This window comes from Scleropages formosus, chromosome 3 (genome assembly GCF_900964775.1).
Source record: "Scleropages formosus chromosome 3, fSclFor1.1, whole genome shotgun sequence".
NCBI classification, from domain to species: Eukaryota; Metazoa; Chordata; class Actinopteri; order Osteoglossiformes; family Osteoglossidae; genus Scleropages; species Scleropages formosus.
Window position 1 is genome coordinate 20,664,845 of NC_041808.1, and position 10,745 is coordinate 20,675,589.

Consider the following 10,745-nt stretch of genomic DNA (forward strand, 5'->3'; position numbering starts at 1 on the left):
TTACCAACATATAATTCTATAAAATTTATATTTACACTTACATTTCTCCAAATCCATGTGCAACTCCAAGAACAATATAAAACCGCGTTATAGCAATAGTCTGCTTTTAATGCATTCTTGCCTTTCAGTGCATTCTTTAAATGCAGAACATATTAAAAACAACAGAATCTGAAACTGACACTTGGAATAAACTGTTTATTTGTGAGTGAAATGTATAATTTATATGGATTAACCTTCTATAAAGGTTTGTACATGTTTATAAACTAGTTTACAATACATACAAAGGACAAACAAAATTGATTTAAGTGGTTTACACAAAGGGGATGTGGTGGTTTGGTCAGTGCCAGCTGTGTGGTGGGTCTGGGGTTTGAGCCCTGCTTGGGGTGTCTTGCGGCAGACTGGGATCCCATCCTAGGTGTGTTCCCTCCCTCCTCGGTCCTGCGCTCTGTGTTGCCTGCTTGCCGCAACTCTGCTTGGGATGAGCGGTTGCTGATGTTGATTGGTTTATATGGATTACTACAATGAACTGTAGCTATCATTGAAAACAGAGCACAGAATCAATTAAACCTGTTGAGCTAGTGAATTTTAGTGGATACTGAAATATTAACATTATATGGTACAATCAGAGGGGGCGTGGTGGCGCAGCGGGTTGGACCGGGTCCTGCTCTCCGGTGGGTCTGGGGTTCGAGTCCCGCTTGGGGTGCCTTGCGGCGGACTGGCGTCCCGTCCTGGGTGTGTCCCCTCCCCCTCTGGCCTTACGCCCTGTGTTGCCGGGTAGGCTCCGGTTCCCCGTGACCCTGTAAGGGACAAGCGGTTCTGAAAATGTGTGTGTGTGTGTGTGTGTGTGTGTGTGGTACAATCAGTTTACGATACAATGCAACTCTAAACCAGTGAACCAAATTAAACAAAAACAGTGCACTGCTGGAATTTGAAGATATCAATGAGACCACAGCTGAGAGCCAATTAAGTAAACCGTGATGTATGAGATGTTTAACATTAGTTAATGCTAGAAGTTATCATTTAATACCAACAAGCCTAATGCATTGCAGTTAATATACAGCTCAGTCGGAAGGTTTGTTATTGACTAACTAGATATGGGAAGAGGTAAACTGGTAATGGGGATGGTATACCCACCCAATCACCCTTAATCTGTTACGTTAAAATTAATTGTTAAGATTCATGGCAATGCAAGCACACAAAATGTCAGTTACTTAAATTATACATCTGAAACTTTTGCCCAAGGTATTTTACCTTGTTTGATTATCAAAATTGCAATTATTTACTTATTTATACAGCAGAGTTCCCTGTCTGCATCAATTCAGATGAGAAGAACTTTATTTTTTGACACCAGCCGCAGAAGCCTACGGGTTTTGAACTTTATTTTTATCACTGATATCATAAATTAATGCTACACAACTGCTTGTACACCCCTGTAAACATTCAATCAAGAACCTAAACGACCGTAAGGGTTACGTGACAAAATCATGGCAATGTGATTGCCAGTAGCCCTTGATGTGGAAACATGTACCTCAATAAGGCTTAAAGTTCTTAACAACATTTTCTCAACAGGGTTCTAAAATCCAAGGCATGATGTCTAAATTGAATTTCAGAGAAGCCTTCTTTGACATTGGTACTGCAACATGTGGCAGCTACAGTGCATTCATTCCAAACAAACAGACCTTGAAAGTACATAATGTTCTGCGTGAGCAGGAAAAACTGTACTTCTCAATCACACAAAAACAAGTAAAGGCGATGAATGAATGTGGAAAGAAATCACAGAAATCTGTGTTTTGCTTTTAATTTGTCTTCAAGATATAGAAATGTGTTCAACAAAGACCAGGCACCAAAGTTTTGCTGAAAGACACGTAAAAGATGTAAAAGATCAGAGGTTAGTGAGCCACAGAAATAACTGTTGCTAAGGCAAGAATAGGGGTCAGCAGTCTGAGGTTCCTGAGAGACTGTGACAACTGAGATTTGCATTTGAGGATTCTGACCTGGGACCACTCATACTATGAGATTTTGAAAGGAATTGGAACACATCTGTATTTCCCCAACAGTCATTGCATGAGGGCACTGATCAAAAACCCTTCTGGAAGCACACTTTTACATTTCAGCGGAGCCTTGTTTTTTCCCAACTAAAAACATAAGGAATTTAAGAAAAGATGCACAGTGCCTTCTTTTGATATAAAATCTGTAACTTAATTGGTGATTGAAAATAGCTGAGCTCTGCTGGTTGCAATCAATCTGAAATGACATTACATGACATTACACGTAACGTAAACGTAAACATGAAAGGTTTTGAGAATGACTGCATTATTATCTTCAGGCAGCAGTTCAACTCCTCAAAACAATAAGTCAATCCACCTTTCGATAAAACCCAGCTCAACTGCTCCTTGCCCTTTAAGAAAAGATGAGGCTGGAGTGATGTCAAAATTACAGATTTCCGTTGAAATGAAAGGTTTTGTTTCCAATATGCCCATCTATGATTCATGTTCAAATCAGGAGTTAACTGCATCAAATTGAAGGTATTTTTAGAGCTTCATTTTATTGGACGGAGGCAAACAAGGAGAGCCGGGAGTGTTTTGCAGCTGTTAAATTGTAGTGTTTTCTCTTCTACAAAGGCAATGTCATTCATTATTTGGATATGGTGGCTTTGTGGTGACCCACAAGGTGTCGTAATGATAGAGGATATAGTAGACAGGATGCCAGTGTACACACAAAAACACACAGGTTGCACAGTGCTGTCAGTCCTAACAACTCCAGATCTGAGGAAAGCAGGGAGAGATGGCATAGCCCTTGTCTTTCATTTACAATCCAGGTCTTCCGATTTCAGCCTGCCCACTTCAGTAGCCATCTTCTGTATTTCAGGATCTTAGGGAAGAAGTGAAAATAATGTGAAATAGGTTATTTCCCCTGTTATTCGTTCTTAATTCATTCCTGAAAACAGACTGGATATTAAAATACCAGAAACAGAGCGATATTGCATTATTTCTTTTTTGAGAATTCTAATTTGTTCCAATCCCATCCTAAGTTCACTACAAAATCACCAAACATAGTTCCTAATTCATACACACACACACACACACACACACACACACACACACACACACACACACACACAGTCTACAACCGCTTGTCTAGAGTGGGGTCGCAGCAAGCCGGAGCCTAACATGGTAGCACAGGGCGCAAGGTTGGAGGGGGAGGGGACACACCCAGGACGGGACGCCAGTCCGTCGCAAGGCACCCCAAGCATGACTGGAACCCCAGACCTGCCAGAGAGCAGGCACAGGCCAAACCCGCTGCATTCCTGCACCCCCGTGCCCCCATGATGCCTAATTTCAGAAATAAAATTCTGTGACACATTAAAATAGAGGGAATAAAAACTTTTGACTTCATAAAGTAAACTTACTGTGATAGTGTGCATGAAATGGCTTGAGGAAGATAAAGGCTCTAGCAGTGAGAGTGGTGGCATTAGGTGGAGCACTGGGAGATAAATGGTATAAGAAACTGTGGTGTAGAATTTGGTGGAGCACTTCAGTACTTCAGTAGCACCACCAGTGTTACAAAGGTTTCCCTGTCTCCCCATTGTTCCACTTGTCTTAAATGGCTTCCCCATGGCCATGAAGAGACGAGTCCAGTGAACCCAGAAGCAAATTCCAGACTCCACCAAACCCAGAGGCAACCGCTGCTTAGGAGGATTCACTGAGAGGTGCATTTCCCTGGTCTCTCCCTTGGATTCTTGCCCAACAAGCAGGAAGGGAACTGTAGATTCTGCTGCAGTTCTGGTACTGCAGATGGAACAAACACCTGAAGTCATCAGAAGGGCACCTATTTTTTCCAAGGTCAACTGATCAAGAAGGCTGCTGGATCTTTGACCCAGTAAGGTAACAACAAATACAGTCTCCCTCTAGCTCTAGTTTTCTTGAGGCCTGCCGCTCAAGTCCTGAGCAAAAGTGAGGACATATGACCTGGTAGATGATAATTCCATAGAAGTGGATGGGAAGGACCATGATTGACCGCTCTCCTCTACTTCTCCTCTCCTCTGTCCATTTGGGTGCATTAACACCCATAGTTCTGCCTTCTATCCTAAAGTGCTCACATTCCCATTTTTATTGTTTTTCTCAATCTATGTGAAGAAAAAATGGTTCTCCTTTTGCCTCCATCCCATCCATGTGGCCACCTCCACCTTGCGATTAGCCGCAAAACATATGAACTCACATGATCAGCATCTGTAATATATTCTTCAGAGGACTGTTATTTATATCAAATTGACTCTTTTGGTAGCTCCACCAGGACAGACATGATTACAATTGATGCAACTGCTAAGAAATGGGACACTGCTGGCAGATGTTTCCAGGTGACCCTTGTATATGTGATCTAGCACTTAATGGAAGGTATCCAAGATGACCAGCTCAGGGGGCAGAGGAAGGCCACCAGATATGATTTAGCCTCCATCTCTTTTCCCCCACCCACTCCAAAGGGCACCTGCCTTTTCAATGTACTTCTTTGACTTGCCACCCACACCAGTCGCTTTAAATGACAGAAATAAAGCAAGTTGGTAATTTGCCTGGACTTTAACAAAATTGAACTCCTGACTGTGATGTATTTGGGGTGATTTCCTGCCCACTATGGTATTGTGCCAGCACACTAGCACAGAGAGAAGTTAAACAGCCTGGAAATGAAAAATCAGTGCTATTTCAGGATTTGCCAGGATATGATGTGATGTAGAATACATGATCAAGCTTTTATTTTAATTTTATTTTGTGACATGTTCCCTCTTTAGACAAACTAAACAAAGGTTCCCTCACACATTCAGTGAGCACTGAACAATACTAAAATATGCTGTTGTTTCATTACTTGTTTAACTATCTTCCATGTTAAATGCCTTGAATTACCAGCAGCCATCAACAGAGGGGCCTGCCGTAAGGGAAAAAGTAGCCTTGTAAAGTAGTCTGCTTTGTCAAGATAAGGATCCCTGTAGTAAAACGGTAAACTGAACATAAAAAAGCCCAACATATTATTGTGGAAAATTGAATAAGCCCATTACATTTAACATTGGTGGTACATATTAGAGGGGCACAATAAATTAGTCCTTCACTGCAGGTCATGAATGTTGGCACTGCACGAGTGGTGAAGGAAACACGAAATAGTAATGTAGGCATCATGCCACATGAGGTGACAGGCTCTCCAGTGTCAAGGCAAGCACTGCTTCCATATCTGCAGTGATGGCCCAATTGTCTGGCCCCAGCTCCTACTTACTGACCTGTGTGACCCTACCTCATACTTACTCACACGCCTTGCTTCGCCTCCTGCTTATCAGGTGCCACTGCTCCAGCGGCTGTTCCTGAACCACATCTGCCTTCAGCAAACACCCACCTGCATTGAAATATTCATAAAGAAACTTCTCACAATGTCAGATATTCTCACAACTGTCACTTTTTTGTTTTGACAGGTACATATGACATTGTCAAACATTTTCTTTGACCAAGTAATCAAAACTACTTGCCTTTGCTATACTGCCTTCAAGAGTAGGAAAAGTTAGTTTTAGGAGAAGTATAGAGAACAGTGAAAGTGACTGAAATCCTATTTTCTGTGTGGTGTGCATCAGAAAAGTTAAAAGAAATTTTCTCTTTTGTGCTGAAAAATATAATCTACATTACTACAGTTTTTTCAAGCCAATTCAAACTGAGCTGGGTAAAAAAGAAACCCAAAATTTATTGACACAGGCAATCAGGGGAGTCGTCTAGCAGTGCAGAAGATTCCAGGGCAAACTAGATTTGCTTAAAAGTTTTCCAGTTTTCCATTATTTTGCAATTAAGCCTTTACATACAGCAGTCAGGCAGCTCTGGGTATCAGTTCATTCACTATGCATACCAAGTTTACCATGTTCTTAACTGAGCTCCAAAATATTATGTGTCTGACTTAAAAAAAGGGGGTGCGGTGGTGCAGCTGGTTTCGTCAGCTCCTGCTCTCTGGCGGGTCTGGGGTTCGAGTCCCGCTTGGGGTGCCTTGTGATGGACCGGCGGCTCATCCTGGGTGCGTCCCATCCCCCCAAGCCTTACTCCGTATGTTGCCGGGTTAGGCTCCGGCCTGCTGTGACCCCGCTTGGGTGCAACGGCTTCAGCCAATGCGTCTGTTATGTGAGACTTTAAAAAAAAGTGTCCACTTCCAAGCAAGAGAGAAAATGAAGTAAAACACATCCTAAGCCATCTATGCCAGGCAGCATCATACTGCATTGTAGCTTTCTGACTATCTTATTTCTCATCAAATAGGACAGGAAGAGCAGATATTAGGCAGAGAAACAATTAGATATTGTGTGGGTCTGCTGGGGTACACAGTGACAACAGGGGACTGGGCTGGGAAAATATGTGAGAGGAGGGGGCTTTATTTGCCAGATATTTTGTGAGAATTATTTATTTAGCTAGAGAAAACAATATGCTGGAGTTTGTGTAGAGGACGCCCCACTCTGCCTCCGAGGCCAGTGGTCTGAAGGGAGAGCAGAATGTGCTGATATTGAATTCCAGCCCATATAACATGGGCTGTCCAGGTCCTGACATCATTAAAGCTTCTGCAAAAGGCCACAGAGAAGGGAGCCTAGGCTAAACCATCCTTAGACACACAGGAGCTAATAACCTAGTGTGAGCAGAGCAGCAGGAGGTGTTGTTTTATAAAGGTGAGGAAAGCATTTAATAAAATATACAAAGATAATACAATCAAGATTACATATAGAGACATTTCTTCAAATAAGCTTGGCAATGATGGACAGAAATATTCTTTCTCATTATCAAGTCTTCTGTCCCTATCAGGGATTTTTGAAAACAAATATTTTAGATTGCTCTATTAACAAGGAGCACAGCTGTCCTTTTTACATAGAAGAAGTCTTTCTATGGCACCCAAGTGAAAACATTATTTATGGTTTGCTTTCAGAGAACAATCTGCTCCTGGATATTTAATGTGTATTCGCTGTCATGTTTGCAACACAAAGTCCATATTGTACCAGCATGCTGTTTATTAGTCTTTGTTGTTAAATAATTTCAGCATGTAAGTATTCCTTAGATATACCAATATGACTGAGAGCTGAGACACACTACTTGGGTCTGCCAGCATACACTCTCTACAATACAACCTGCTGTTCTATATATAAGAATACTGTGTATGTATTGTATTTGCCATGTGGATCCTGCGGTGCTGCTGTTGGTGCCACATAGACTGAGTAATGAGGGCCACCAGGGACAGCAGGGTTTCACCTGGTTTTCAAATGCCACATGCACACCAGAGCACCTGTAAGATGTGCTTCCTAGCCCATGCCAAAAGGCCACTTTTTGTGCTCTGAGTGATTACACCTCAACAACTGGAGAACTGCATACATCATGTCTTTGAATGACTACAAATTGTATCCCCTTTTATTTAAATAGGACAATGGTGCCAAGCACAACATACTGAAGTGTCTCTATATTGTGGTCATGTTTCCCCATACAAAAGCTTTACACTGAAAAATGTCTGACGCAGGTACACAGTGATTCATCCTCTGGCCTAACTCAATCCATCAGCTAGACACATCTCATAAAAACCTGTGAATCAGAGCATTTGGAAAGCGGAGAACAAGTATGGGACGTAATCATTGTCTGACAACAACATTATAAATTATTAGTCAGTTGCACCCCCGTAATAAATAATATGTGCACTTGCTCTCTTCACTTCATTCACTTGTTTGTTTGCTATGTCAATTACTCCTTTCATGTCATTTTGTTTCTGTTTATGCCCATCTCAAACACTGGAATCTAAAAAATCAACCTTTCTGCTGCTCTTGAATTAAATATCTCCCCCAATCCACGCATAGACAAACATGTATACACACAAAAAATCCTAACAAATTTTATTGACTAGTAACAGCTCCACAGAGCCAATTAGTATCTCACTTAGCCTGTCTTGCCAGGCTTATGAGACTATTCATCACTTGTCCATTCGTTTTTTAGCATTTGCTCCTGTGATTTGTCACACTGTCAGAATGCCAACATTTCAAAATGAGGGGAGTTTTGAGTTGAAAAGAAAGAAACTGATCTGGTCACACTGTGCATTCCAACTGAGGCCAAGGTAACTTTTCATCAATGCATATCAGGTGTGGCATTTAACTAAACTAATGCAAAATGCAATATATGTATGGGTTGTTGCTACATGAGTGCATTTAAGACATTCAACTTGCTCCAAATCTTGTCCAGATAAATACTACAGAATACTGTACTTCCCAGGAATTGTCTCTTAAGAACTTTTTATATTACATCTATTCATTTAGCTGATGCTTTCCACCAAAGCAACTTACAATCTACAACTATTTACTTATTTGAACAGCTGGGTACTTTTACTGGAGTAAATTGAGGTAAGTACTTTGTTCAAAGGCACTACAGTCAGGGATCAAACCTATGACCTTCAGGTTCAAAGGTAGCAGCTCTAACCACTAAACTATCATCTGTCCGGGGTTTTTTTTTGTTGTTGCTGTTGTTTTTTTATTAGTATCCTGTAGTATTAGTATCCTGAAGTATCCATTATGAGTTTATGTGCTAGTTTGAAAGGGGGTGCGGTGGCGCAGTGGCGCAGTGGGTTGGGCTACTGTCCGGTGGGTCTGGGGTTCGAGTCCTGCTTGGGGTACCTTGCGATGGACTGGCGTCCCGTCCTGGGTGTGTCCCCTCCCCCTCCGGCCTTACGCCCTGTGTTGCCGGGTGGGCTCCGTGACCCCGTATGGGACAAGCGGTTCTGAAAAGGTGTGTGTGTGTGCTAGTTTGACAGCAAATTGTAATTTCTAAATTTTTTAAACTTCTAAAATTTTTTAAAATTCTACATTTTTTATTTGTCAGAAATTAAAACTGTTTCAGAAGTAAGGTCTTGTCAGGAGATTATCATGTTATGTCTCACAGTTTAATCATTTATAGTTAAATAATTAAAACACAAAGAAATTAATTCCTTGGCCAAATAGAATCATTTAAAACATACCCATGCATTGACTAAAATATGAATGACTAAATGTGTTTGTTAATTCCTGTGAATAACTTTGAGGATCAAATCCATGTCTTCCAGAAACTGATTTTTTGTTAACTCTGGTTTACCCATAGCTCAGTATGGTGTCTAACTCCCGAAAATAATTATTTCAAATCAAATACTTTCAATATTCCCTAAACTGAATTTTAACTCTGGTCACCCAGACTTGTTTTATCTATATATATATAGATAGATAGATCTATGTTTTAGCCATATAATTCATTACTCTCTGTGAGAAAAGGCACTTAACATTCATCCACCTCTTAAGTTTGACAGGTTCTAATCTGTGAACACTTAGTGCCTGTTTTTGGCCTACCAGTTTTCAAAAAACATTTTAATTGGAAAATAAATTGAAATCTCACAGGCAAGCAAAACACACCGGGCAACAAAAAGGCTTTTTCTTATAATCTTTAAAATGTTACTGTTTGCATGTGTGCAACCGAAGCTCCCTGTTTTCCTTCCATTGGAACAAAGCTATTAACTGGCAGGGAGAAAAAAGTCATTTGGGGGGCTTTTAAAGGAAATGTATTAATCTTGGAACTCCAGATAGTTTCTCACCACTGAGTACCAAAAAAGAGAAAAATCAGAGAAGCTGACTTTTTCGTTAATGTTCTGAGAATCACACAATTAGATGAATATTTCTATAAATCCCTCAGAACTCAAGTCATTTATGAAAAAAGGTACTGGAAAATCAAAACAGCCAGCAATTTCTCCTTTCCTTATACAGTACATGCTAGTATGAATGTAACAAAGTCAATAATGATCCATGGAAGACTATCAGAATCAGTTCTCCACAAGACTATGTACTTCTGCGCTTCTGAAGGCAACGCATGTTGACACAGTGTAAGGCAGAACTGGGCTTCCCCTTTCCTTGAAAAGTAATATAAATGGCTGCCTCTCCGATGAAGAGCACTAGGTTTTGGCACCAGAGTTCACATATCTGGCTTTGTTCAGGAAGTCCTGATGAGAACAGACAGCTCTCTTACCTCAGCCATGGCTGGACGCATTGCAATCCATCACCTGCTGTCAAAGCGCAGGACTTTGGTTATGATTCTCTTGTTGCAGTGCTGCAATGATCTAGGACATGCCGCTAAGCTGCAAAGTGGACACCGAATGCTGTCAAATGCCTCACTGGTCCCTCACAACCAGAAAAATTATTGAATATGCACAGCATCCTCTTAGTAGTAATGTTTATATGCACAAAGGAGGTCTTTTAGAAATGGCTCCTGTAAGCATGCACTAAACAAAAGAAAGCAATAATGTCTCCCCTGGAGTTGTATACAAAAGTTTCAGAATCCCTGGCTAAACAATTTTTTCCTTAATCTCTCAGTAAATAGAATTCAATGCAACCAAAGCAGGATACATATACATGAACTTAAACATGCCATTCTGCAGTGGAGGTTGGATATGCCAATGGTTGAGACCGTGCCTCTTATTCAAATGTGACCAAAGTCAAAAGACACATTAGTTATATATCCATGATTCCCTCTGTCTTTGGATCCTCTATCTCTTGCTACATTTCCAGGCATTGGACATATTTACTGTACTGTATGGTATTTTCATTTGCTCAGCATAGGAGAATTTGAAGACTATAGAAAAGGAAAGTGTTTAAATGCTCTGGAAATATTAAATATTGGAAATACTCAGCAATATTCTGTACTTCATTCTGTTTATTCTTTGTAAAATTTGTCTTTTGAATTACATTCAGGTTT